We start from the raw sequence: 13,086 nt of genomic DNA, 5'->3' as shown, positions 1-13,086 counted from the left end.
CATGGCTGAATATTTGCATTCTGAGAGACAATTGAATGGAGAGACAATGGAAGTGCTCCCTGATCCAATTAACAAGATTTGGCTGGGCAACAGGGAAGATCCACATCTTCTGTGTAGTATCCAGCACTCCATGCCCCCCACCAAGTGTTTCTAGTAAGCTTTCAAGAATCAACAACTCTCGCAGGCGATGCTTTATTATTTTATTTTATTTAGAGATACAGCACCGAAACAGGCCCTTTGGCCCACCGAGTCTGTGCCGACCATCAACCACCCATTTATACTAATCCTACACCAATCCCATATTCCTACAACATACCCATCTGTCCCTATATTCCCCTACCACCTACCTCTACTAGGGGCAATTTATAATGGCCAACTTGCTTATCAACTGCAAGTCTTTTGGTGGTGGGAGGAAACCAGAGCACCCGGCGAAAACCCACGCAGACACAGGGAGAACTTGCAAACTCCACACAGGCAGTACCCAGAATTGAACCCGGATCGCTGGAGCTATGAGGCTGCGGTGCTAACCATTGCGCCACTGTGCCGCCCATGCTGTTTCAAACAAAGAGATGGTCACTTGACTAACCTGCTGACCTATCTGAGAATTGATTGAATTGCTAACTACTGCGCCACTGTACCAAGTGTTAAGGTTAATAAACTTACATCTTTCTTGTTTAAACCTAAGAAAGCCTATCTGTTTGGTTCCTTTACAATTACAATTAGAGAGCAGTGAGTAAGGACTCACTGAGGGGAAGCTAAAACACTGTGGTTTTTAAAAAGTTAAACCCTGTTATGGCCAAACCAGGAAAGGGCGAATGGGGAGCCTGAGACCCCTTCCTCGCTCACTCGTAACGTTGTACTGAACGTTTACATAACTGGAACCAAGGGCAGTGTGGAAAATTATTGGGCAGAGAAAGGTTAAGGATCTTGGTTCCTGTCTTAATGTCATGCATTTTTAATAACTCAGTATGTTTAATTATTTTTCAAACATGACTTGCATCAGGATGTAGGAGTCAAATAAGATTATAATTATAAATTAATGAGCAGTCACCCAATGACACTTTTCACCTTCCACTCCTGAAGTTAGTGACTCATAAGAACATAGAGTCTTAGAATTATACAGCACAGAAACAGGCCCTTCGGCCCATCGTGTCTGTGCCAGCCATACAGCATCCAACTATCCTAATCCCATATTCTTGCACTTGGCCCATAGCCCTGTATGCTATGGCGTTTCAAGTGCTCATCTAAATACTTCTTAAATGTTGTGAGGGTTCCTGCCTCCACCACCTCTTCAGGCAGTGCATTCCAGATTCCAACCACCCTCTGGGTGAAAAAATATTTCCTCAAATCTCCCCTAAACCTCCTGAACAAAAGAAATAGGAGCAGGAGTAGGCCATTTGGCCCCTCAAGCCTGCCCCACCATTCAATAAGATCATGGCTGATCTGCCCCAGACCTCAACTCCTCTTTCATGCCAGCTCCTCATAGCCCTCAACTCTGATATTTCAAAAATCTATCTACCTTCTCTTTTAATACTTTCAGTGATCTAGCCTCCACAACTCTCTGGGGTAGAGAATTCCAGACATTCACTACCCTTTGAGAGAGGAATTTCTTCGCATCTCAGTTTTAAATGAGTGTCCTCTTATTCTGTAACTATGTCCTCTAGTTAGAGATTCCCCCACTCGTGGAAACATCGTCTCACCATCTACCCTGTCAAGCTCCCTCAGAATCTTGTACGTTTCAATAAGATCACCCCTCATTCTTCTAAACTCTAATGAATAAAGACCTACCCTGTTTAGCCGTTACTGATAAGTCAAACCCTTCATCTCAGGAATCAGCCTAGTGAATCTCTTTTGAACTGCCTCCAATGCCAGTATATCCTTTCTTAAATACGGGGGCCAAAACTGTACACAGTACTCCAGGTGCGGCCTTACCAACACCCTGTACAGTTGTAGCAAGACTTCACTATTTATAAACTCCAACCCCCTAGCAATAAAGGCCAAAATTTCATTTGCCTTTTTAATTACTTGCTGCACCTGCATGCTAACTTTTTGTGTTTCATGCACAAGAACACCCAGATCCCTCTGTGCTGCACTTTTTTGAAGTCTCTCTCCATTTAAATAATAGTCTGCCTTTTGATTCTTCCTAGCAAAGTTCATGACCTCACACTTTCCTGCATTAAGCTCCATTTGCCAAGTTTTTTCCCATCACTCAACCTATCTATATCCCCTTGCAGATTCCTTATGTCCTCATCACAACATGCCCTCCCACCTATTTTTGTATCATCAGTAAATTTGGATATATTACACTCTGCCTCCTCCTCCAAGTCATTGATATAGATAGTAAATAATTGAGACTCTAGGACTGATCCTTGTGGCACTCCATTAGTTACGCCTTTCCAACCTGAAAAAGACCCATTAATCCTGACTCTGTCTTCTGTGAGTTAACCAATCCTCAATCCGTGTTAATACATTACCCCCAATACCGTGAGCTCCTATCTTGTGCAATAACCTTTTATGTGGCACCTTATCGAATCTCTTCTGGAAATCTAAATACACTACATCTACCAGTTCCCCTTTATCAACTCTGCTTGATATATCCTCAAAGAACTCTAGCAAATTTGTCAAACATGATTTCCCTTTCACAAAACCATGTTGACTCTGATTGAGTTAAGCTTTTCTAAATGTCCTGCTATTTCTTCCTTCATAATGGACTCTAGCATTTTCCCAACGACCGATGTTAGGCTGACTGGCCTATAGTTTCCTGCTTTTTGTTTCCCTCCCTTCCTGAACAGGGGTGTCACATTAGCAGTTTTCCAATCCTCTGGGATCCTCCCGGAATCCAGTGAATTCTGGAATATTTCGACCAATGCCTCCACTATCTCTGCAGCCACTTCCTTTAAAAACCCTTGGATGCAGGCCATCAGGTCCTGGCGACTTGTCTGCCTTTAGTCCCATTAGTTTGTCAAATACTTTGTCCTTTGTGATAGAGACTGTTACAAGATCTTTCCTCCCATTAGCTGCTTGCTTATCTGATATCTGTAGGATGTTTATAGTGTCCTCTACCGTGAAGACTGATGCAAAATATTGGTTTAAATAATCTGCCATTTACCTGTTCCCCGTTATCAATTCTCCAGTCACATCCTCCAAGTGTCCCACGCTCACTTTAACTATTCGCTTTTTATATACCCGTAGAAGCTCTTGCTGTTTGTTTTTATATTTCTTGCCAATTTACTTTCATAATCAATTTTCTCCCCCTTTATTAGCTTTTTAGTCATCTGCTGCTGGTTCCTAAAAAATTCCCAATCCTCTGTCCTACCACTAGTTTTCGCTGCTTTGTATGCCTTAGATTTTGATTGGATACTCTCCTTGACCGTCTTTGTTAACCACGGATGGTTCATCCTGCTCATCGAGTCCTTCTTTTTGACCGAGATAAATTTTTGCTGAGCGTTATGAAATATCTGCTTAAATGTCTGCCACTGCTCATCCACTGACCTTCCCCTTAGTCTATTTTCCCAGCCCGCTTTAGACAACTCTTTCTTCATACCTCTGTAATTGCCCTTGTTTAAGTTGAGGACACTGGTTTGAGACCAGAGTCGCTCGCCCTCAAACTGAATTTGAAATTCTACAATGTTGTGTTCGCTACCGCCTAGAGGATCCTCATACTACGGCATAGTTCCACACAAGCACTATGCCAACCTAATGACCATTTGTATAATGCAAGCCAATGCACAGAGTTTTGGAACACTACTCAAGATAATTAATAGCAGAGCCCAGTGCTGTCCTCACCCTACACTTGCCCAATAAGCCATCAGGAGAGCCTAAGCTTCAATATTTTCCATGGAATTGTTGGCTATTTTTAACTAACCTGCTCCCACCAATTATTTCCCCCCCTGTCCACCTCTGGATTCCTTGGGATACAGTTCCACTGGTGCTAATCTATCTCCAATACCTCACCCAGCTGGGCATTCTTGATGTATGAACCTGTACAATGAGGGCATCATGGCAAAGCCTGCTTCTGGTTCCCCCGCACACTTCCAGTAGGTGTCCCTGGGTAATAATCAGTAAAAAACAGCCAGTTTCTTCTCCATCCTAGGGTTAGGTGAACCATTTGTAATCTTCCTACTGTTATATTCGCTGAAATCAGCTTCCTGGTCCATAGGCACTCACTCACATAATCAGCTGAACCATCAAAAGGACTCAACCCTTTCTTTTAAGAGTAGTTTTCCACAAAACTATATCTGAAAATATGTAAACACAAAAATGGAACAAAGGAAAAAATAGTGTGATGTCAAGGAGAAAATAAAATCATAAAAATTAAGGCTGGGAAAATGTGCTAAAATTACATGGGGTTAAAAAAAACCTTTTCTAAGGAAAAACACAAAATAAGCCACTCTGACATGCCCAAGGTCTATCGATAATCTTGTCACAAAGCAACAGGCATTTTAATTAGGAAAACAGATGGGTGTAATGGGTGGGGAAATGGCCAACAGTTCACCGAGCCTTCTGGGAAGGTGAGTGGACAGTACCTTTGCCAAGTGTCAGTTTACTCCACTCTGTTACTGCTACTGGCCATGTCAAGTTGTGCATGAGTATCTGGACTGATGCACTCAGCGATTCTTGCTCCCTCTCTGTGGGGAAGTGTTTGGTACAACTTGGCACTTTTTTTTCAAAATCTCTTTGAAGAAAAATAAACAAATGAATAGGAGGCTAGAAACGATCATTCGAGAAAGGGAATACAAAATAAGGAACTAAATTTAGCAAATGTAGCTAGGTGTAATTTCAATTATAAGCAGCTCAGGATTACTAGATATTTAGCCAAGATGGAAACCTGATAAGATGGTTGCATACTATATAACCTGGAGTTAACAAGCCGTACTTGTTAAGTATAGTGACACTGAGAAACGTCAGAAATAATAAAAATCAATTTTCATCTATTGTTCTGCTATTTTATTGCTTAGCAATTGAAGTAGGCTATTTTACTCTGGGATTGGTAACTATGCACTTATAACTGAGACAGCAGTCAGTCAAATCAACAACATGAAGGCCGGGATTTCACGTTGGGTGGATGGGAGCTGGCCACCGACTGAAAAGGCGGTGGCGAACCCACTTCCGCCACGCCTGGGGATCCGATCTGCATTTTACGGGTGCCCAGGCTTTAACTGTTGTGAGGCGGGACTTCCAACCACTTGAGGAGCAGTGGCCACTGCTGGGACTGCAGCCCAGCCGACTGCAGAGGAAGACATGCAGCCGGGAGTCCAGATAAGTTTTGGTTGCCTCGCCGGGGGTAATCAGTAGGGCCCCAGAGAGGCAAGTGTGCTCATTTGGGGGGGAAGGGGGGGTTTTGGGTCTTGAGTGTGGTTGGGGTAGCGGGGGCAGCCCTTCAGCAGGTACCCTGTGCCCGATGAGCGTGCCCCACCCCCGAGACGATTGGAGCCACCTGCTTTTCCCAGGCGGCTTTTCCCGGCTCCAGGATGCCCGCTTGCCACACGTAAAATCTGCGTGGAAGCGGGTGAAGGCCCTTAAGTGGCCATTAAGTGGCCACTTAAGGGCCTTGATTGGCCTGGGGCGGCCGGGCCATTTTTGCCCCTCCCGCCCTACGCAAAGGGGGGGCGGGAGTGGGTCCGGAATGCCTCCTGGAGCCTCCCGCTCCAATTTATGCCAGCACCCCACCCGGCCACCATCCGACTCATTGGGGTGGTGTAAAATTCCAGCCAAAGTCTCACGGAGCCTCATGCTTCAAATCTTTATTGATTTCCTACTTAGTACTTGAAACAAATCAATTTATAAAAGGTTAGAAAGAAATCAAGAATACACAATTATCACTTCAGAAATGTAAAAATCTAATCACTGCTACAGATAACACAAGAACCTTGAGCCAATGTAACAAATTCCATCAACTTTTTACTGGCTGTGACAAAATACAGGGAACACCACAATCCAATAACTCAAATGAAATACAAATGAGATTTTAGAACATCACCAAGTCCCAAGACATGCAATAGGGTTTTCCACATAGTTCAATAAGGAGCTTCAATGTAATACAATTTAACTACCCTCATAACTATTTTACACCAAGCTCAAAGTTGCAATGTGGAATTTCACATGGCCAAGAAAAAGCTGCATTTAATTCAGATTTCACGAAGTTAAACAGCAAGATTCTGAACCACTTAAAATCAAGTTAACATACATACCCAATAAAGAGTTTTCCTTGAGGAGAGGATCCGCATAAAATGTGGCTTAGGACTGCAGAATAAAGTTCAAGAGTTCCAGCAAAGGTTTATTTTCCACAAAATTTTGGCAGGAATGAACATAGCTAAATTAATGTCAAACTGCTGAGATAAGAAACTTTACTGCTCGCTTGAACAAACTTCAAGAATTATACCTAAAGTTTTTGGCAGATAGTCAATGAGCTTGATAAGAAGCCAAAACAGAGGGCTGTAAGTGAAAATGTGCAATTCTATTCAGAGCAACAGCCGCCAAAGCACTGCTTGATGAATGAAGCTTTCACTCTTTGGATCTAGAATGTAGAATCATTAACTTTGTCACCTTCCTGCCAGCTGTTTGACAATTTCCTTTTGGATATAAACGTAATCATTCAGCAAGAAACAATTTGGGTTGAAACAGTATTATTATACCTGGAAAATAAATATTGTCTATCAAACACGTCCTGTACAATATGTTTTCATCTAAAATACCCAAATGGTAGCAAAAGATTACAATGGGCTTGGAAATTCCTGGAACATTTTGGTGTAGCTATGGCATAATGCTTTTTCTTTGTGAGGAAATTCGTGTGTAACTTATTTATACTCGTTGTATGCTATAACAACATTTCCTTGATTGTTTGTGCTGTTCTAAGATACATCTTCCATAACCCTCAGCTGCTCATTTAGAGAGCTCTGACTTCATGTGAAAGATAAGCCCACACAAGTTTTCTGGATTTATGACAGTAAGGCACTAATGAAGATTTATACCCAAAATTTAGGTGCAGCACAGATTGAAGTGTGTGTTAATCAACATAGTTTATATTACTGGAGTTTAATAATGATTTTTGGTGTGATATTTTCTTATTGAGACCTCCATTATACTTAACAAAAGTGCCCCAAATATTTTTGTTCCGCCACACTCCATGGTTTTAGAAGTTAGCAGCTGGAATGACCTTCCAAATGGGCATAGCCCTGTTCCACATGATGATGAAATAGGAAGTGGGGTCAGCAGAGGCAAGAGGCTCCAAGAGCGAGGTGCCTTGAAAGAAGACAACGGCCTACTTACCCTTTGGGTATGCTGTATGCAAATTGAGCGCATACAGCCAACCCAGAATTTCATGGATCATGCCTGTACAGAAATTACATTGAAATTTACACCAGGTGTCTAAGCCAATCTTGCCAATGAGAACTTGCACCCAAATTTCCTGCAGGGTTCATGTGTCTATGGTACAATTGTAAAGCAGAGTAGAAGGATTTTTTTTCTGCATCTAATTGTTTTAGACATGTCCTGGGAGGTATAGATGCTAACATTGTATGGCCCAAATCAACACTAAACCCTCTCACCTTGATAAGCACAACAACCAAATATTTTAAAAAAACAAGGCAGCCAGCTACATTCTCAAGGAAGCTTTTGCATAGGAACTTGTTGTCTTGGTGCCCTAAATAAAATGGTGGGAGCAGAAAAGGTGTTCATTGCCTCCCATTGACAACATTCCAGATTGGAGACACCAGAGTATAATAGAAGAAGCTGCTACAACTCAGTCTTTGAGAACAGGCCATCACTGAAAAATTTGAAACTAATGTACTTCAGGAATATGAACCAATTCCTGCTCATCATCGTAGTAAGTACCTCTGGTATCAAACACTAACCATAAATTTCTATCCAATTCCTGTGGAAGGAATCAGCATCCAACCAAAGGCTTTATTGTTTACATATCTATGTTTAACAGTAGAACAGTGGCAGAGCTCAAGAACAGCTTCCTTATCACAATGAAGCAATGCATGTCGTTGACTTAAAAGTGTGTGTTGTGAAAATTGATTCTCTTGTTTCATCAACACAATACAACTGCAGTATGGCATTATTAAACTTGAATAAATCTGGTATTTTCTCATAGGGTGAGACACTATGAAATGGGTAACCTTATTTATGATTTCTGACTTTTATTAAAATGTCAAATTCTTATATTTGTTTTGTCTGTAATCTGAAAACTCAGGAAAAGTCTTGGCAGAACAATATATTTATTGGTAAAAGTCTTTTCAAAAGCACTACATTTGCATATCCTCTTCTATGGTTGCAACACATGGGCTGAATTTAGTTCCCCCTAGGCGTCGGGTCCGTGGCGGGGGAGGCTTGAAGATTGTATGGAGGAGGCCCGCCCCCGACGCTTTGAGGGCCCGGCCTAATCTTCACGGAGATGGAGAGGCCTCATGGTGGCCCCCTGCTGCTTGGCGACGAGCCTGGCATTTACATATTTAAATAAATTTAAATACCTGACTTACTTGCAAGCCCGCCACCACCTCTGGTCCCGGTGCAATCTTCATGCCACTGGCTGGCACTCCCGTGCCTTCTGATCCCCGTCTGGGGAATTGAGGCGCCAAACTGATTGGGTGGAGGGTGGGGAGCAGGTAATTTTTCCTGTGCTGTGGGGAGGGGGTTTGGGGGATCAGCGATAAAGGGCTTTCATTGATGGAGGAGATGGTGGAAAGGGGTAAAGTTGATAGTTTATGCACTTAAAGGGAGGGAAAGGTCAGTTGGAAAATGTAAGTGTTTTGGGGTTAGAGAGGGAAAGCATTTAATATTGTAGGTATTGGGGAGGGGGAAGGGAGATGGAGACATCCAAAAATACTGCTTTTATTTTTATTTAAAAAGGTTTCCTAATTTCTTTAAAAATCCCGGAAGGGCTCAAAGTCCTTTAAAAATGGTGATATGCCTGCGCACAGGCAGCTGTCCCCTCCACGTAATTGGTGGAGGGGGGGGTGGGGGGAGAGGCGGGCAGTGCAGCGGCTCACCAACATGTGGCCTGCGTGGGCCGGGCACCGTTTCCTTTGCCCGATGCCAAAGATTCTGGCCATGGATACTGACATAAGCACTTGACTCTTGATTTCATTATCTTTACCCAAAGGGCAGTGAGAACGTGGAACTCACTACTGCAAGGAATAGCTGTAGTGACTAGCATAGATGCATTTAAGAGGAAGCTGGATGGACACATGAGGGGAAAAGGAATAGAAATATAAACTGATGAGGTTAGATGAAGAGTGGGAGGAGGTTTGTATGAAGTATAAAGACTGACATGGACCAGTTGGGCCAAATGGTCTGTTTCTGTGCTATAAATACTATGTAATACTATGTATGCAATTAAGTATTATGAATTTTCACACAGCTGATAATGATCAAACCATTCCAACGACATGAATTTCTATGGATACCGGCAGCAACAGCCTTGGTCTGATTCAACATGCCAACACCAATCTAAATTGGTCAGTCATCTGTTAAGGAAAACTGAGGAAGTTCTACTTGCACCTTACACCAGCCAATTGAAAGAAACAGAAGAAATGACCAAACCTCTAATTCCAGCATGACCTATTACAAATTATTTGTTGCTCAATTATGCTATTAGAATATTAGAAAATCACAAACGCACGATGAGCTGTCAATGAATCATGGTGGACTACGCAGCAGGTGACAGATGGGAAATGATGAAGCTGAATGCTTAGAAAACCATTCTAAATGTCATAACCTTTATCAATGTTATAATATTGTGTATTTAAATGCACTGCACAATGTTGGAATTATTACAAATGATTAGTGGACAAGTATCGTGAAAAGGTTATTCAGATTTTAACAAGTTCATAATCCTTCATTCCTTGACCTGATCGATGTACAGACTGAAAGTTCTGTCATACTGAGAAATGCTCAACAGAATTAAAAAGAAGATTTTTTAAAATAATCAATGTGTAACGTCTAGATTTAGTAACCCAGTAAAGGTGGATTATCACTTCTGGCTGACACACCCGAAGCTACAGTTCACAAATATGAAATATATAGATTGCCCTTTCGAACAAATGTCTTAGTGGTTTTATTTGGAATGCAACTGGCATATGATGATTGCAGTATTTTGTTATGGTGCATGATATGTCAAAATGATACCTAAGATTTTTGTGATGAGTTATGGTCTCTGAAGTCCTTTTATAAAAGAAAGTTTGGTCTATGTGAGATCTTAATATTTTCTTACAATGCATGTGATATGTCTGAGGGATACAGCACTGGTGCTGTTTACCTATGTCCAATACTAAGGCAGAGGTTTACACCTCTGATGGTTCACAGAGTAAATTATTCCAGTCTTAGCTGCATTATCAAGGCACTTCTTCATAAGGAAGAACAGAAAGATTGGTGCTTACATATATCTGTCAATAGCTGGATTGAGGGCTTTATTAAAGTGTGTTAAAATTTGCTTAGGGAGTGGTGCATGGTATACAAGACCAAACCAAACAGGTGAATGGGAGGCAAGATGACAAAAAGGACAATTTAATAAATTATGTAAATTGGTAAATGAACACATTCAGCTACAGACACAAATTCATAATAACCAAATAAATACAGCGATTCTCTGCTGTTTAAATTTCCTAATACTCTTCCTTTAACTGTTAAAACGAGAAGGGAAATACTAGTATTCAGAAAGAACCTTAGAAAGGTTTCAAAGCACTTCACATAAAAAGAATTTCCATAGAGTATAGTGACTGTTGTTATGTAAGATCATAAGAACTAGGAGCAGGAGTAGGCCGTCCGGCTCCTCGAGCCTGCTCTGCCATTTAATAAGATCATGGATGATTTTTTCGTGGACTCAGATCCACTTACCCGCGTTCTCACCGTATCCCTTAATTCCTTTATTATTCAAAAAGATATCTACCTTAGCTTTAAAAACGTTTACTGAAGAAGCGTCAACTACTTCACTGGGCAAGGAATTCCATAGATTAACAACCCTCTGGGTGAAGAAGTTCCTTCTTAATTCAGTCCTAAATCTGCTCCCTCTAATCTTGAGGCTATGCCCTCTTGTCCTAGCTTCACCTGCCAGTGGAAACATACTCTCTACTTGTATTTTATCTATTCCCTTCATGATTTTATATGTTTCTATAAGATCCCCCCTCATTCTTCTGAATTCCAATGAATACAATCCCAATCTATTCAGTCTCTCCTCATAAGCCAACCCCCTCAACTCCGGAATCAACCTCGTGAACCTCCTCTGCACCCTCTCCAGTGCCAGTACATCCTTTCTCAAGTAAGGAGAACAAAACTGCACACAGCACTCCAGGTGCGGCCTCACCAGTACCTTACACAGCTGCAACATAACCTCTCTGCTTTTAAACTCAATCCCTTTAGCAATGAAGGACAAAATTCCATTTGCCTTCCTAATTACTTGCTGTACCTGCAGACCAACCTTCTGCGATTCATGCACAAGGACACCCAGGTCCCTCTGCATAGCAGCATGCTGCAACTTTTTACCATTCAAGTAATAATCCTTTTTACTGTTACTCCTACCGAAATGAATGACTTCACATTTATTAACATTGTATTCCATCTGCCAGACCTTTGCCCACTCACTCAATGTATCTATGTTCCTCTGCAAAGTTTCACAGTCATCTGCACACTTTGTTCTGCCACTCATCTTAGTGTCATCTGCAAACTTTGACACCCTACAAGTGGTCCCCAACTCCAAATCATCTATATAAATTGTAAATAATTGCGGTCCCAACACCGATCCCTGAGGCACACCACTAGTGACTGATTGCCAACCAGAATAGCACTCATATATCCCCACTCTCTGCTTCCTGTTAGTCAACCAATCCTCTATCCATGCTAATACTTTACCCCTAAAGCCATGCATCCTTATCTTATGCAGCAGCCTCTTGTGCGGCACCTTGTCGAAGGCCTTTTGGAAATCTAGGTAAACCACATCCACTGGGTCCCCATTGTCCACCTTGCTCGTAATGTCATCATAGAATTCCAAAAGATTTGTCAAGCATGACCTGCCCTTCATGAACCCATGCTGCGTCTGCCCAACGGGACAATTTCTATCGAGATGCCCTGCTATTTCTTCCTTGATAATAGACTCAAGCATCTTCCCCACTACAGAGGTTAAGCTAACCGGTCTATAATTCCCCATCTTTTGTCTACCTCCCTTTTTAAACGGTGGCGTCACATCTGCTGTTTTCCAATCTGCTGGGACTACCCCAGAGTCCAGCGAATTTTGGAAAATTACCACCAGTGCACCTGCTATTTCTCCCGCCATCTCTTTTAGTACCCGAGGATGCGTTCCATCAGGGCCAGGAGACTTATCAATCCTTAGCTCCATTAGCTTGCCCAACACTACCTCTTCCGTAATAATGATTGTTTCCAGGTCCTCACCTACGTTCGTCTCTTTGTCAATTACTGGCATGTTATTAATGTCCTCCACTGTGAAGACCGATACAAAATACCTGTTCAATGCCTCGGCCATTTCATCATATCCCATAACTAAATTCCCCTTCTCATCCTCTAAAGGTCCAATGTTTACTTTAGCCACTCTTTTTCGTTTTATATATTTCTAGAAACTTTTGCTATCTGTCTTTATATTCTGTGCTAGTTTCTTTATAGCTCTTTTTGTGGCTTTCTGTTGACCTTTAAAGTTTTCCCAATCTTCTAATTTCATGCTGTTTTTGGCCACTTTGTATGCCTTCTTTTTCAATTTGATAGCCTCACTTATTTCCTTAGACACCCATGGCAGATTACCCCATTTCTTCCAGTCCTTCCTTTTCACTGGAATATACTTTTGCTGAGCACTTTGCAAAATTGCTTTGAAAGTCCTCCACTGCTTGTCAACTGTCCCACCATAAAATCTTTGTTTCCAGTCTACTTTAGCCAAGTCCTCCCTCATTTTAATGTAATCCCCCTTGTTCAAGCGCAGGACCCTGGTATTGGATTTTATCTTCACACTCTCCATCTGTATTCTAAATTCAACCATACTGTGATCACTCCTTCCAAGAGGATCCCTAACTATGAGGTCATTAATTATTCCTGTCTCATTACACAGGACTAGATCTAGGATAGCTTGCTCCCTCGTTGGTT

The sequence above is a fragment of the Heterodontus francisci genome, chromosome 22, assembly GCF_036365525.1.
Source record: "Heterodontus francisci isolate sHetFra1 chromosome 22, sHetFra1.hap1, whole genome shotgun sequence".
Classification (NCBI taxonomy): Eukaryota; Metazoa; Chordata; class Chondrichthyes; order Heterodontiformes; family Heterodontidae; genus Heterodontus; species Heterodontus francisci.
Note: the sequence above shows the minus strand (reverse complement) of the source record.